The sequence below is a fragment of the Pongo pygmaeus genome, chromosome 3, assembly GCF_028885625.2.
Source record: "Pongo pygmaeus isolate AG05252 chromosome 3, NHGRI_mPonPyg2-v2.0_pri, whole genome shotgun sequence".
Lineage (NCBI taxonomy): Eukaryota > Metazoa > Chordata > Mammalia > Primates > Hominidae > Pongo > Pongo pygmaeus.
The window spans coordinates 178,365,600-178,381,718 of NC_072376.2; the positions used below are offsets into that span (position 1 = coordinate 178,365,600).

The 16,119-nt window shown below is 37.6% G+C and overlaps 1 protein-coding gene and 1 pseudogene across 4 annotated transcripts in view; both read left to right on the plus strand.

Annotated features, from left to right (window-relative positions):
- Nucleotides 1-16,119, plus strand: part of KLHL2 (kelch like family member 2) — a 114,893-nt gene that overhangs the window by 33,262 nt on the left and 65,512 nt on the right. The gene's annotated exons all lie outside the window — the stretch shown is intronic.
- Nucleotides 11,298-11,447, plus strand: LOC129036029 (U4 spliceosomal RNA; annotated as a pseudogene).

A 16,119-nucleotide genomic window follows, 5' to 3' on the forward strand; every position in this document is an offset into this window, starting at 1 on the left:
GAATTAGGAGAACGCCTCTCATGTTTCTTTTAATAACTATCATGTTCCAGTCATGAAATATTAGTCATCACAGCCTTTCAGAAAACTCTTGCCATCCTAATTTGCCTCTTGTGTATATATTGCTTAGCTTTTAGAATATGCAGGAATACATTCTAAGAGTTACATTTGGCAGGCGTATTATTATTAAATGCTTAACATTTGTATAGTTTTGTTTTTAAGAGGGAGAGGGATATCTCTTCAGCATAGGGCTATCCTGGTTTGTAAAGCTTTATTTTCAATTGAAAAATACTTGTTTTGGAAAAGGCAGTTGAGAAATAAATTAGATTAAAAGTAGCTACTTTTTCCATAACATGTGTTTTTCAATGAAAAAAGTAAGACTGTACCATATAAAGATACACCAGACTCCTATTTCCTGTATATTTTTTGTCAATCTATATTTTGTTAAATCTTTCTTGTAAAGTGCTGTCCACCTTAGAGAAGAAGGTGTCTGGTGTTATTAATGTTAAGCTGAAGTTTTAAGTGGCCCTAACTGGAAGCCGGTGCTCTGAATTTATATGCCCTGAAGGTGCTGACAGTGGGAACAGAAGTTTCTGTAATTCGAGTGTTTCTTGGTGGTGGTATATTTTTCTCACTGGACCTAGACTCAAATCTTTTACCAGATGACCTCCCTTTTGTAAGTTTCTGTTTTAGTAATAAAGTACAATATTGGGCTAGAAAGTATCTTTGGGATTGCATGTTTTGATGTAGAATCATTGTGCCATAGAATGCTGAGGTCCAGCCATCTGTTGGCAGTCAGTTGGTGACAGAACAGGGCTATAACCCTGGTTTCCCAGATTACTAGTGTAGAGTCTCTTCCATGATACCATATGGTCTCCTTATTACACTAATTTTAAACAATATAATAGCTATTTGAAGTGAAGGTTGTTAACTTGGAGTCAGAATAAGGGAATGAGTAATTTAAAAAATTAACTCCAAAGAAGGGACTATTGTTATTATAGTCCCTTCTGATTTATACAAGCAATAGGGCTTTAATTCTTGGCCATTCCAGGTTTCCTAGCTTTTTGTGTGTTTGTTGCTGCTGTTGTTTTTTTGTTTGTTTAGGTTTTTAAACTTTGGCTTTAAGTTTGGATATTTGGTTTTATTTATGGCAAAATTGGAGGATAATTTGAGCTAAATGAATTTACAGTTTTTTTTAAAGGGAGATAAAAGGAGAACCAATATTTTACCTATGACTACATTTGCAATTCAACTTTTTTGTTGTTGGTGCTGTTGAGTGAATTAAAATTTAACTTGTGTCTAGAGTTTCAAAGCAAACTTTATGAACTGCATAAATCTGGAAAATAGAGAAAATACAGCCAAAGGCTATTAAAAAGTATGCTCTTTGACATTTGGTGGTTATGGACACCTTTGAGAATATGATGAAAAACTGTCAACCCTTTTCTAAGGAAAGGGCACATTAGCTTATCTACACAAAGTTTTGCATACATTTTCAATACACTTTCAGAGAATACGTGTACCTTGCTGCTTGCCCCACCTTCCACTGTTAAGAATACTTGGCTTTATTTTTGAATTTTTAAATTTTTTTATTTCATTGAGACAGAGTCTTGCTCTGTTGCCCAGGCTGTGGTCAGTGGTGTGATCTTGGCTCGTTGCAACCTCTGCTTCCCAGGTTCAAGCAATTCTCCCACCTCAGCCTTCCAAGTAGCTGGGACTACAGACATGCACCATCACGCCTGGCTAATTTTTGTATTTTTAGTAGAGATGGGGTTTCACCATGTTGGCCAGGATGGTCTTGAACTCCTGACCTCAAGCAGTCAGCCAACCTTGGCCACCTCAAATGCTGGGATTATAGGCATGAGCTACCACTCCCGGCCGAGAATACTTGGCTTTAGATATAAAAAATATAAATATGTAAGTGTGTGTGAGTCTGTGTGTGTATGTGCGTGTATGAAGGATTTTCACATGGGTATATCTCTAGTTATATGCTAAGCATTTTATATGTAGCTCATTTGATGTTTTTGCCTCCATATAAGATAGGTGTTACCCCTATGTGATTGAAGAAATAGGCTTAAGAAGGTTAAATAATTTGCTCAACGTCACACAGCAACTATTAAATCATCATTAACTAGTATTGCTTACAAAGAGAGTTTATAAATTCAAAAATGTAAATGTCTTTATAACTGAAAATTTTTTTTCATGATCCAAAAATTATTCAAGATATATGCTATGTCATTAGATGTGTTAATTAACACTTTTGGAAAATCCTAAAGGATCTTGAACTTCTTAAAGCATTTACTTCATTGCTAAATTTGTAGTTTTGTTACATGAGTTTGACTTCTCCGCCTTTGGATATTTGTTTTGGCTTCCTAAAAGTAGGTAAGAGTTTTTCACTTGATGTAAGTGTTAAAAACAAAGGTAATGCTGTTAATAAACAGTGCCCATGAAAGTAAATGTTCTCATTCCTAAATTAATATTATGAGTACTCATCTACAGATTCTTTCTGTATTAGAACTGTTATCATCTAGAAGAATTTGAGAAACATCTGACAGTTTTGAATGGATGGGTTTTAAAAAGTTCATGAAATATATGTTGGATGAATTGGAATTATGTGAGACAGACACTTTCTATCTCTTTAGAAATGAAACAAAATTTAAATGAGAGTTTTTCAAGGGACATCTAAAATCAATTATCGGTAATAGACTAAATATTTAACACAGTCTCAGTATAGTAGAAAATTCAATATAGTTTGTCCATTTTATTGGTGGTATAGGGCAGGTTGTTGTTGTTTTGCTTCAAACCAGAACTGCTAGGAGTATGCTGTATAGATAGTGTTTTACTCTGCATGTTCCCAAAAGGAGGACATCACATGGAGGGGCTTACGTGGTACCAGGCCTGTTGACATAGTTGAAAAAGCTTTAAGTTGGCTTAATCAATAAAAAGCCAGCCAAAGTGGGGAAATCACCAAAACAGAATACATGTGTACCCTAAATATTTTAACCTCAAACATGTAGGTTTACAATTGTATTCCAATCTTTGTTTGTAAAACTGAGTATGGTAAGCTGTTTCAAGAGCCACATGTCCTTTTTTGCACAAACCACACCATAATCATGCACCAACTATAATTTCCAGGCTTTTTTTTTTTTTAAGTGCAGCAAGAACTGAGACACTTGAAATCTCAATGCAAAATCTTCTTTGAATTATACGGTTTCTCTTTCATTCCTCCCATGTCTAATTGGATTGAAAACATTTATTTTTTTTCCAGTAACACGTTGATCAAGCCACTCCAAAGCAGCCAACTTAGTTTTCATAGAAAGAGCTCTTTTTACATTCACATTTCATTGAATTCATTTACTTAAATTGTGTAATTTCAATAAGTGCAAGTGTCATAAACAGATGTGGGAGCAAATCCAACATGTATGAGTTGGTAAAATGCATCCCAGCTGGAGGAGCAGACGTGTGCAAGCACAGTAGAGTGTGGTTACTGAGGGCATGGAAGAGAGTTGGTTCATCAGGTGAGTAGGTAAAGTGGATTTTGGTGAAGAGTGCTTTTGCTTTGTGTATTTCTATATTGTGTGGGTAAACATTGAAATGAAATTCCCATTAGGTGGAGATTTGTTTTAAAAATCTGTCTTAAAAATATTTAAGACACCCTATCAGTTAAACAGTCATTGATGGAATATCTGATAAGTACTCGGTCCTGGTGCTACAAAACAAAAAAACAAAAAAACAAACAAAAAAAACAGGGAACAAAGCGTAATGAATAGAGTATGTACTTAGACTGGGTTTGGATCTTGGCTTTGCTGTTTAAATGCCATGTGACCTTGCCTAAATTGCTTAACCTCTGATTGGCATTGGAGCTTGAGCCAGAGATGAATAGGGCCAGGTGTAGGAGCACTGACCTGATGGAGCAAGCACTCAACAAGCATTTTTTTCTGTTTGTGTTTGTGTATTTTTTTGACATTTTCAAAAAATAATTTTAAAACTGAGGGTAGGCTGGGCACAGTGGCTCATGCCTGTAAGGGATGCCAAGGGAGGCGGATCACCTGAGCTCAGGAGTTCAAGGCCAGCCTGCCCAACATGGTGAAACCTCATCTCTACTAAAATTACAAAAGTTAGCCAGGTGTGGTGGTGCACACTTGTGGTCCCAGCTACTCGTGAGGCTGAGGCAGGAGAATCGCTTGAACCCGGGAGGTGGAGGTTGCAGTAAACCAAGATCGCACCACTGCATTCCAGCTTGGGCAGCAGAGTGAGATTCCATCTCAAAATAACAACAACAAAAAAAACTGAGGGTAGCATGCAGTCCAAACTGAAATGTTTAGAGGTAAGTTACAGATTCAGGTCTGAATGAGGTGCTGCAGAGAGCCTGGCAGCAGGACTTTCATGGTGTTGGTAGTGGTGGTAGCATATACTCTTGGGCTGATGGCGGTGCCTTTATCCAGGAAAAGCTGCCCTGGGTGAACACTCAAGCCTATAGCTCTTATGTTTCTGGCTTGTCTGGAAAGAGATTTGGTAAGGGCTGGGCAATTGTAATGACCACAACCAAGTAAGTTTGAGATTGTGGAGGGTCTGCGTTCCCGTAGGAAACTGGGCAGCAAACCCAGGATCTGGGGCTTGTTATGTGGGGCATTAGGAGTCACGCTGTGGCTTGGCAAGCATGAGGGTACTTGGGGGAGCACATCACGTTTAGGGCAGCAAGATTAACACCAGACTATAAACACTGATATGGTGCCCAATAAGCTTTGTGGTGTTGGTCAGGATTAGTTTAGGACCAAATTGAACTGCACTTGAAGATCTAAGATTTTTAAGACCTGTAGCTGGATCAGGCCAGATCAGGTATGGATGAAGAACCACTTTACTGCTTTTTATACATGGCTTGCCCTTTCCCTTCCCTATATCTAAACTGTTGAGCTTACCTCTTTTTTTCACTGCCAGTATTGATCCTGATGAATTCCATCTTTCAATCAATAGTTTACTAAATATTTATGGGGTATCTATTCTATGCCAGACACTGTTCCAACCATTGGTGTTACAATGTCAAGCAGGATAGATAATGTCCCTGTCTTGAAAGGCTTTACATTGTAGAGGAGGGGTAGGGACGAAACAAATAATATACTCGTAGATAGAGAAACAGGTGAATTTTACATTATTCTCTGGGGAGGAGTCATTTGAACAGAGACTTGAATGAAGAGAAGGGAGTGATGTAAAAGTAAAGGCAGAGAACATTCCAAGCAGAAAGAGCAAAGGACCTGAGATGTGAATAAGTTTGGCATGTTTTATGGGCCAGAAAGAAAAGGATGATTATTATTTGAGCATAGTAAATGATGAGAGAGTGGAGAAAAATGAGATTAGATTAGAAAGGTAAATAGGGCCAGACAAAGTGGGTTTGTAGACTATGATAAGGAGGTTTGATTTTGTTCCAGTTGTAGTTTGGGCAGGGAATTCATGCTTTAGACAGTTGGTTCCCCTTTCCCATCTGCCAGGTGGAGGATGGACTGTGGGGGCAGTAGAAGAAGCTGGAGGCCCTTTAGATACCTGTTGGGGTAGGCTAAGTGAGAGACTAGTGGCTTGGGCCTGGGTTGTTGGCGTGAGATGGTGAACAATAGATTTGGGAGATATTTGGAGGTAGGGCCAATGGAATTTGCTAATGGATTTGCATGATGGGATGGAGGAAGGAGAATGATCAAGAATGGCTCCTGCGTTTTTGGTCTGAGCAACTGGGTGGATTATAGTGCTGTTGTCTGAGATGGTGAAGACATGGGATGGGGACATATTTTCAGGGTGGTGGGAATTAATGGTTCTATTTGGTTATGTTAACTTTTACCAGTTGGACTTACAAGTGGAGATGCTGAATAGGTTGGTTCTGTGATGGGAAGGGGTCAAGTTAGGGAGGTAGATTTGGTGTATTGGTGGCATATTGAAGTGGATGAGGTCACTTTAAGAGGTAGTGTAGACAGAAAGCAAGCAAGCCTAAGACATAATCTGGGGCATTCCAGATTTTAGATGAGCAAATGAGGGAGATGGAGTACTGGTGATGTAGGAGGAAAAGCAGGTGTATGTGGTGTCACAGAATGCTAGTTCTAGAGAAGAAAGTGCTTCAAGGAGATAGTGTTTGGCTGTGTCAGATGTTCTTGATAGGTCAAGAAAGTGAATTGAGCCATATCAGTGTAGGTGTCGTTATGTTCGTTTGCCTGAGACAGTCCTATTTTATGCCTGTTAATCTGGTGTCTTGTCTGATTAGGGTTTATTTTACTCAGAAATGTTCCAGTGTGGATGATAAATTATATGGTCACACTGGTCATTAGTGACCTTGGGAAAAGCTATTTAGAGGTGATGGTGAGAATGAAAACTGGTTTGGAGTGGACTAAGAATAAGTGGACTCAGAGAGTACCAAAAGTTCTTTCAGTGCCTTTTGCTATGAAGGGGGAGAGAATGTGCCGGCTGAAGGGGATGATGAGTTTAAGGGTGTTTTTTTTTTTTTTTGATGGGTAATATTTTAAAGCATTTTTAATGTTAATTAGAATAACCTAGTAGAAAAGCGAAAGTTGATGTGATAAAGGGGAGAAAGAAACAAAGGGTATAATTGCAAAAGTGAGAGAGGTTGGCATCTAAAACAAAAAGAAGGGGTTTACTTTAGATGCTAGCAGGAAAACTCCTCTGTTAACCAGAGAGAAGGCAGACTGTGTTGTCAGATACAAGTTAGTGGCTTCGATGGTGGAAAGGTAGGTATTTTATCAGCTTGCATATAATTATAAAGGCTGTGGCAAGTAATCAGCCAAAAGGAAGATGAGGAAGAGGGACGCTGGAGATTTGAACTAAAGATGATAAATCATTGTCTTGCAAAGGATGAAGATGAATTTACTAGTGAAGTGTAGTCGAATTGTCAGGCCATATTGGGAGCTCATTTGAGATTTGCAGTCATAAATATCAGGTAGAATGGTTGTGTGATTTTCTTCAGCCATGTTAAACCACTTATACTTAGTATAGAGATGATGAATGTGTTAGTTAGCTATTGCCACAAAAATGCCACAGAACAAACTATGCCAAAGCTCAGTGGCTTAATAAAAAAATCATTTATTCTTATGGATTTGCAGATTGGCTGAGGATCAACTAATCTAGGCTGAGGTTGGCTAGGTGATTGGCTCTACACCATGTTTAAAAATTATTCTGGAAGAAGAAAGTCTAGAGCAAGACTACATGAGTGGGTAGTTGAGAAAGAGTGGAAGAGGAAGTGGTAGTTGAAACTCAGGAAACCGAGATGTTCTATTTGGATGTTTATGTCATCAAAAATTGTCAGAAGTTGTGGTGGAGAGAATGGTGATTTAGGTTTTAAAAAGTTCTTTCTCTCTTGTGTGTTTGAGTTAGCATGACGACAACACTCTGGGGTGATTGTAGTACCATACTAAATCTTTGATTTAGAACCACCTGTTCCATCTTAGTATATTAGACGAAGTTGGCCAAGTAAAAAAAGTCATCTGTAAATGAGTAGGAGTGACTGAGTTGTCGTTAGATAGTCCCAATGAGGAAGGTGAGCAGACATGTGTTTCCAAGGAGCGGGGGTTTTTGGAGAAAGGAGAAAGGAAGTAGCAATGGGGAGCTGCATCTCCAGGCCTTAAAGCAGCATTTTTGTTTTTCAGATGTGGATGGTGATCAACTAGTGGGTCAAGAAATAAACTTAGTAGGCCATTATTAGCATTTAAGAGAAAAATTAGAGACAAGAGTAGGAAATGCTATTCAAGCTTAAAGTCTATTTCAGAAGAAAATAGCAGATCCTAGCAAGTCTGCATGTTTTGTGAAATTTGGGTTCTAGGTTGTGAGGTAAAAAGTCTTACTATGTAGTGTGGTCAAAAGAATTGGAAAATTCAGCTATAAGTTACTTGGAGTGTGAAAGAGAAAAGTTTCATAAATAGTAGAGATGTGACTGAATATATGTTATTGATTATGCATAAATACAGTCATTTTTATGTTATTTGTGTATATATTTTATTTTTCTAGACTGTATTCTTTAGCATGCATTTCTAGCATGGAAATACCCAATAGATGACTAATAGATGTTGACTGCTTAGATATCAGGAAGACATAGGTACTCAGTGGTAATCCAGAAAGTATACTTTGTTTTCTATGCTGGCTCATGGTGCAATTCCTGGAACAGGGCACAGAGATTCAGATGGACCTGCTTGAGATGGTGAGCAGTGAAGGTGATGTCACAGTGGGGGTTAGACATCACTTGCCCAGTCTATTTCTTGGCTTTGCAGGTCTAGAAACTATTTTGTTAGCTCCTTCAGAGTTGATCAGACTTTTGGGAAATAGCTCAGAGTAGCCAAAATCAGAACACTAATACATGAACCAAAATGATCTTAAACTAATTTTCAGTGGGTAACAGGTGTTTCTAGGGACTGTGTTTACAGTATCTGGTGTGCATCATTCTCAGGATCTAGATACCTAAGTGATAGAATTAGTAATCAGAACCTCATTTGGTGAGCAGGGAATCACAAAGAAAGGAAATTTACTTCAAGGGGATAATGGAAAGTCCTACCAAACTGGCATCCCACTGCAAAATATACCGTTCTAGTGATTTGAGTATTGATTACATACTGTGAAATCCAATATCTCCTTACCTTTCATGGTACTGGGAAAACTCTGACAAATAATTGCTCTTTGGATAACCCATTTCTGAATTTTTTTGTAATCTCGTAGTTATCTTTTTCTGTCCCCAAGCACTTGAGGATGTGCCAAACTCCACCAGACACAGTGGTTCATTGACACAGAGATTCTCAACTAGAGGGCAGGGTGCCGTGGTATTTTTAATTCTTATTTATCTTCTTGTGGAGATTTAATAATGTGGACCATTTTAAACCTCATGTTAAAAATAGTTTCTTCTGGCCGAGTACGGTGGCTCACGCCTGTAATCCCAGCACTTTGGGAGGCCGAGGCGGGTGGATCACGAGGTCAGGAGATTGAGACCATCCTGGCTAACACGGTGAAACCCCGTCTCTACTAAAAATACAAAAAATTAGCTGGGCGTGGTGGCGGGCGCCTGTAGTCCCAGCTACTAGGGAGGCTGAGGCAGGAGAACAGCGTGAACTCAGGAGGCGGAGCTTGCAGTAAGCCGAGATCACCCCACTGCACTCCAGCCTGGGCAACAGAGCGAGACTCCATCTCAAAAAAAAAAAAAAAAGTTTGTTCTGACAGAGACTATCACTATATATTTGATTATGTTTTGAGCTTTGTTACAGTCATATTCCAGATCTGCTCCTCCAACACTGCCCTCCACCCGTTTTGAGTGGATGACCATGCTTCATTCGTAGCCACACATCTAGAATTTGCCAAGTAGCAAGGAGTTCTGTAGAAAGTTCATCTTCAAGGTGAACAGACACATCTACTGAGCAGTTTTTTAAAATGTTGTTAATAACTCCTCAAGGTAAAAATCATTTGAATTACACGTATAATGCTGCATATTTACATTAATGTGGAACAACTCAGAAAATAATAAGGAGCCCTTAGGTTGGCTTTCTGCTAGTAAACTTTATGGCCCAGTGGATTTTGGCTAATTATAGTATTAAAATTCAGAGCTCAAATCTTGAATTTATTACTGACTTCAAGAAGGGCCTTGAGTAAGATATTAACCTTTCTGTTTCTCAGCTATTAAATGAGGCCAACAGTGCTTTGCCACTGCATTGAAATGGTGTAAAAATATACCAGTTAAAGCTTGCAAAAATATCTAAATGCTCTATAAATGTTGAGCAGAAATAAGAGATGGGCAGGAATAAAAAGACTTAAGACCAAGAAAAAGAATAACTCATTAAAATTATTTGGGATCACTGGGTAGAAAATAGCTCATATGACTTTTCCTTCCCTCTTTATATTCTGAATCAGGTCATATAAAAAATGTCCCTAATTTGCTATAGAGTTCTCTCCCTCTTGTGCATTTGAGTTGGCATGGAGACCACACTTGGGGGATTGTAGTACCATGCTAAATCTTTGATTTAGAATCACCTGTTCCATTGGTTTGACATGTAGTGGTTAGAGAAAAAGTTATGTATCTCCCAGCAGTGTCTGTGGAAGGTTTATTGCTTTTCCATTTCTGTTTTCTTTCTCTTATGAGATAGAAGTCCTTTGTGAGTAAAAGGGTTTGGCAGATGATGTGCTTGGAAAACACAGGTTAAAACTTAAAAAAAAAAAATAGATAAATTCCTGAATCAAACCTTCAGGATTAGTGGTTGTTTATGATATAACCATGGGTACTTATATCATTGTAATGAATTTATCTGACATTCTAGCACCCAGAAATCAGTTACCTTGATATTTTATCACTTTACCTGGTTAGTACTAATTTATTATTATCCAGAGGCATAAAAATTTAAATTATTTACCATTTGAGTTTTGATGTTAATTGTATTTTATTATATTTTAAGTCTGAATTTGATAATCCTCATAGTTTTAATCAAAATATTAGACCAACTAGAACATCCATTCTCCATTCTAGTTAAATTATTTTTATTCAATATAAGAATATAGAATTAAAAAAGTCTTATTTAAAATTTAATATGGAATGGCCATTGAGGTCAACTAGTTTGAGAAAACCTAGAAACCTTAGTATAAGAGCATCTTATAAAACTAGATGGATACGAAACCCAAAGTGGTTTTTAAAAAATTTATTGTTCAGAACAAGGCTAGGTACTCTAGATGCGTTAGTAATTGAGTTACTTGTGGCTTTGTATTATTAAAATATATGCTTCTTGAAGATGTCTCCATGGCTGAATCATTTTGAGATTCACGTTTTAAGTAGTTTCATGTGGTACATAAAAGTCATTTATCTTGATGAACAAAAAAATGACTCCATCCTGATTATGATTTAGCATCTTATAACAGCGTCTTTGTAATTTGAACTCGAACAAGACAAATAGAAACAAATCAAAGTCCTTATTAGAAATAAATCCAGTTCAAAGTGGATTTTTTTTCTTGTTTGTGATGTTGTTTAGGTATGGAGCCTGTGTGTGGGATACCACATTTTTATCAGGCTAGTTGCCAGCGTTCAGGATACGCCTCTCCAATCCAGTCCAGGTGGTCACAGTCTAGAGTTGTTAAATTATATGTAGTTCTGGCATGTTTGGTTTGACACCAGCCAAAGGTTTTATAAACCCTAGCATTATTGATACATAGTCTTAAAAATATTATTACCTCTTGGACCTTAATGTCTTAATTTCGTTAGGTTAGTAAAATTAATGTGCTTCTGATAATCTGGTTTAAGTGTATTATGCCTTTTCTTAGGCTATATAATTTATGAAAACTTTATTTCTAGCTTTGTACAGTGGCAGTATCATAGCCAATGAGGCATGATTATTGCTAATTGAAAACTTTATTTCTTGCGAAAATACAATATAGCTATATCACTGACACGGATGCCCAAGCTACTGTTTTAAAATAAGTTTATCAAATGCTAGTGTAGCAATTTGGTCACGTAAATGCATTTTTGTGGGGTTTCCTCTTATTTTGGATTCTATCAGGTAGGATCATTATTTTTTATTTGAAAATTTATTTCATGGCTTATAAATGCTGTCTGTTGACCTCTGGTTAATCTATTAGTATGGATTTAAAATACAGTTGTCCCTCAGTATCCGTGGGAGGTTGGTTCCATGACTTCCCTTGGGTACCAAAATCTAAGCATGCTCTAGTCCCTGACTTAAAGTGGCATAGTATTAATATTTGCATATAACGCGTGCACATCCTCCTGTATACTTTTTTATTTTTTATTTTTTTGAGACAGAGTCTCACTCTGTTGCCCAGGCTGGAATGCAGTGGTGCAATCTCGGCTCACTGCAACCTCTCCCTCCTCCTGGGTTCAGGCGATTCTCTTGCCCCAGCCTCCTGAGTAGTTGGGATTACAGGCACCCACCACCATGCCTGACTACTTTTTGTATTTTTTGTAGAGACAGGTTTCACCATGTTGGCCAGGCTGGTCTCGAACTCCTGACCTCAGGTGATCCACCCGCCTCGGCCTCCCAAAGTGCTGGGATTACAGATGTGAGGCACTATGCTTGGCCCCTCCTGTATACTTTAAATCATCTCTAGTTTGTGTACAATACCTAATACAATGTAAATGCTGTGTAAATCATCATTAATATGGTATGGTTCAGGGCATAATGACAGGAAAAAAAGTTTGTACATAATCAGTACAGATGCACTATTTTTCCTGAATATTTTTGATCTGAGGTTGGTTGAATCCCCTGGAGGGTTGACTGTACTTGATTGTTTTTCCCCTAGTGGGATATAATTTACATACCGTAGATCTTAACTGTACAGTTTGCTAAGTTATAACAAATGTACACATCTATTAGTCCACACCCAAATCAAGGTATTGAGCATTTATAACCTCAGGTCTCTTCCCAATAAATCTCCCACTCCCTTTCCAGGCAACCACTGATGTGATTTCTATTATAATAGGTTAGTTTTCCCTGTTCTTGAACTTCATATAAATAGAATCATACAGAATGTATTTCTTTTAAGGCTGACTTCTTCCTCATAACATATTTGTGAGAGTCATCTATGCTGTTGTGTATTTCAGTAGTCGTCCCTGTTTATTGATGAGTATTGCATTGTAAGGGTTTATTACAGTTTAGCATGTTAATGGATATGTGTCTCCTCTGACTAGAGACAGGATGGGATCCAGATCCAGTGCTGCCAGCTGTAGGAGTGAAGGATGCAAGGGCAGGAGCCAAGCTGTCATTAAAAAAACCAGTAGAAGACTTTCTTTACTCTGTCCACTATGTGTTAAAAATACTTGGTGTGGAAGTGTTCAGTAGTTCATTCTGTTTGTGTCAACATTGTTTTATTTTTTAAGTTTCCTGAGATCAGAGGAGCTTGTTGTCCATTGAGTTGTTCTAATATGATGATGGGTTAAAGCTGTGTGCCAAGTCCATTTAATTTTATAATAGGATTGTTTGTTATAGCAAATACTTTAGAAATGTTAGTTATTTTTAAAGCCATTATTAATCTTTATTATTATTGATTATAACATTTCATCATGTGGATTTATCATATTTTACTTAATTGTTGCCATATTGTTAGATCTTTAGTTGGTTCTGGTTTTTTTCTGCTAAGTAATGCTAAAGTAAAAGTCTTTTACGTATCTTATTCCATTTTTTGGACTTTTTTCTCGAGGTAGAGTTTCAGAAACATAATTTTAGGGTCAAATGTTTTAAACGTTTATATTTTTTGATATCTATTGATCAATGTTCCTTATTTGTTTTCTAAGAGAGTTGATTAGTTTACAGTGACAGCAAAAATATGCTAAGGGCCTAGGCTTACTGTACTTTAGTTTGAATATATATTGTCTGGAAACATTTTGTTGTTTGAATTGGAAGGTGCTAGAAAGAAAAGTAAAAACATTTTGTATTGTAGTTATAAAATGCACTCTCATGGTTCTATATTTGTTTGATAACTAATGAGGCATCAAATACATTTCTCATTTTTGTATGCTATGTTTCTTTTGCAAATTTTCCCTAATTACATCTTTTATGTTGAGAATATTTGATCAAAAAAGGAAGCCACCTATATTGTGAATGATCTGGGATAAAACATCATCTTATGCGGGGGAGAGTAAATCTTGCTGTTCATTTCTCATGAGGTAGAATGTTCAATGAAGAAAAAAAGCCCTGAGTCAGAGCTGTTGTGCTACATGGTCATTGCCATGCATTGTGTTAAATCGTTGACTGACATTTAATTTTTCAATAACCCTGAAAGGTAGGTGGTGTCTTCATTATCCATTTGAGCCACTCTCAAATAAGTTGGACTTCTAAGAGAAATCTTGGGTTAAAAGTAGTAGAAGTAGCAACTGGAAAAAGGATAGTGTAGGAGAGATGGCTTTCAGTCTGCCTGAGGCTGCTTTGCCCCCAAATTTCTTCTCTCTATACTACCTTTGCTTTTCTACTTCATTAATTATAACATTGGAAATTCCACCAATTGCAGTTGTATTCTGCTTAAGAGTCAACCTCTCTTAAAATGTTAAAAACCCCTAGAAGGGATTTATTCTGGAAGATCTTGTGTTATTAGCCATTAATATGAGCGAATCAGACAGTTTTTTTGTGGGAGGGAGGCTGTTGTTTTTGTTTTTTTAAACTCTGTGGGACATACCTATTCCTAGGGGTGGAGTGTTGGGAGGAGGCAGGCGAGGTTGCATGTGGGGTACAGGAAAGAAGGCGGAAGAAAGTTTCCTTCCTCTTTCTGGAATGTAGGGGGCTGGCCCGGTGCAGAGTTTTGACATAGGAAATGTTTGTCCTTGGCATCCTGCCATCTCCTTATTCATACTTCTACATCTCAAAACCCTACGCCTTGGCCGCAAAACCCAGCCCTCTGCTATGTGCATCCAACCATGACTCTCCACCCAGATCTGCCTTTCTTGTCACTAAGCGTTTCATCTTCTAAACACATCACCCTTGCCTGCCTTCTCCCTACACTCCTCCCCAAGCTCTACCTTGCAGGATAGCTGTGGCTAGCCGAGTCAAAAACAACAGCAACAACAAAAGCTGTCTTTTCATGCTTGCATATTTTCTTAGATATTTAGAAGTTATATATATATGGAGCAATCGGACCCTTTGGTAGTCTCTTCCTAATAAACAAACTGCTAATGGCTCAGGATTTAAAAGACATACTACATAAATTGTTTCCCCCTATGGAATAAATGCCCAAGCTGAAAATAAACTACAGATCCTAATAGCCAAGCAGAAGGAGTATACTTGTCTAAGCGAAACATCTTCTATGTAATTTGGCTTGTCAAACAATGTGAAGTAGGATGAAAGCATCTTACTTTAAAATGTGCAGCTGGTGTGAGAGTGTCACACGGATACTGATTGTTTGGCTCGGGTGTCTTCCATTTCTCATGCTCTACAGTGTCTTCACTGATCAGTGGTGGCTTCTCCCTTCTGTTTCTTTGTTCATTGCAGAAAGCATCTCCACAGTAAAAAATGTGCAGCCTTTTATTTTTCTCCATTGGTTGGAAATCAACATATACAAATAAAAAAGCTTTTTTTCCCCCTATTTTTCAAAATGACAACATTTTAAGTTAGATTTATTTAATCAGGGGCTATGTCCTTCTACTTCATGTTTCTCCAAACACTTAAAACTGTTGCTGTTCACCGAACAGGAAGAGTAACGTGTAGAGCCTGGTTACTGTTCTACAAAACACTGGCTTGATGATCAAAGGCCTTTCAGACTCCAAAGGCCTGTCAACACGCCAAAGTGAGGCAATCTCTAGTGAGTGGTGGGTAATATTTCCTGGAGAAGCCACAGTCCATCTATAGCTCCCCTTAACCCTTGTTATAGTTGCTAGCATTGTAGAGATTCAGAAAGACATTCCTTTACTTGCTTCTCCCTGACTTTCTTTTAAATAATATTTGACCATTTAAATGGTACATAGAAAATGCACCATTTAACAAATACATAAAATTTAACAAATACATAAAAATAAACAGGAAATGTTCATATCACACCTAACCAGAGTAAACTGTATTAACAATTGTGGTATAGCCCTCTAGTACTGTTTGTTGTTATGTACACATGTGTTTACTCAAAAAAGGGGTCATACTGTAGATTCTTTTAGAAACTAGCTTTTTATACTAAATGTATTAGAAACATTTTTCCAAGTCATTAAATATTTGTCTACTATATCTCTTTTAAGAGCTGCAAAATATTCAATTTCATTGATATTATAGAATTGACTTCATTTTTCTCTTGTTATTGGACATTTAAGTTCTCAATTTTTTATAATTTAAACAGCACTATAATTAATAGTTCTATAGCTAAGTATATTCACATTCACAGTTTGTTCCATTGTGTAATATAACAGCTTGGGGTCCTTCTGCAAGCAAGGCTTATGTGCAGTTCATTTATTTGGGAAGTGATCCCAAGGAGCCACAGTGAGTGAATGGAGGACTTGAGCTGGAAAGGAGGGAAAACCGGTTCATAGGTGCAGTACAGATCTGGCCATAGCTACATGTGACAGGACCTTTGAAAGCCTTATAAAATATGTCTCAGAACTGTCTTCTAGGAGAATACCAGGGGGAAATATTTCTCTTCCTTTGATCCATTCTCCACTAGTCAAGGGTGGTCCCACAGCATTATTTC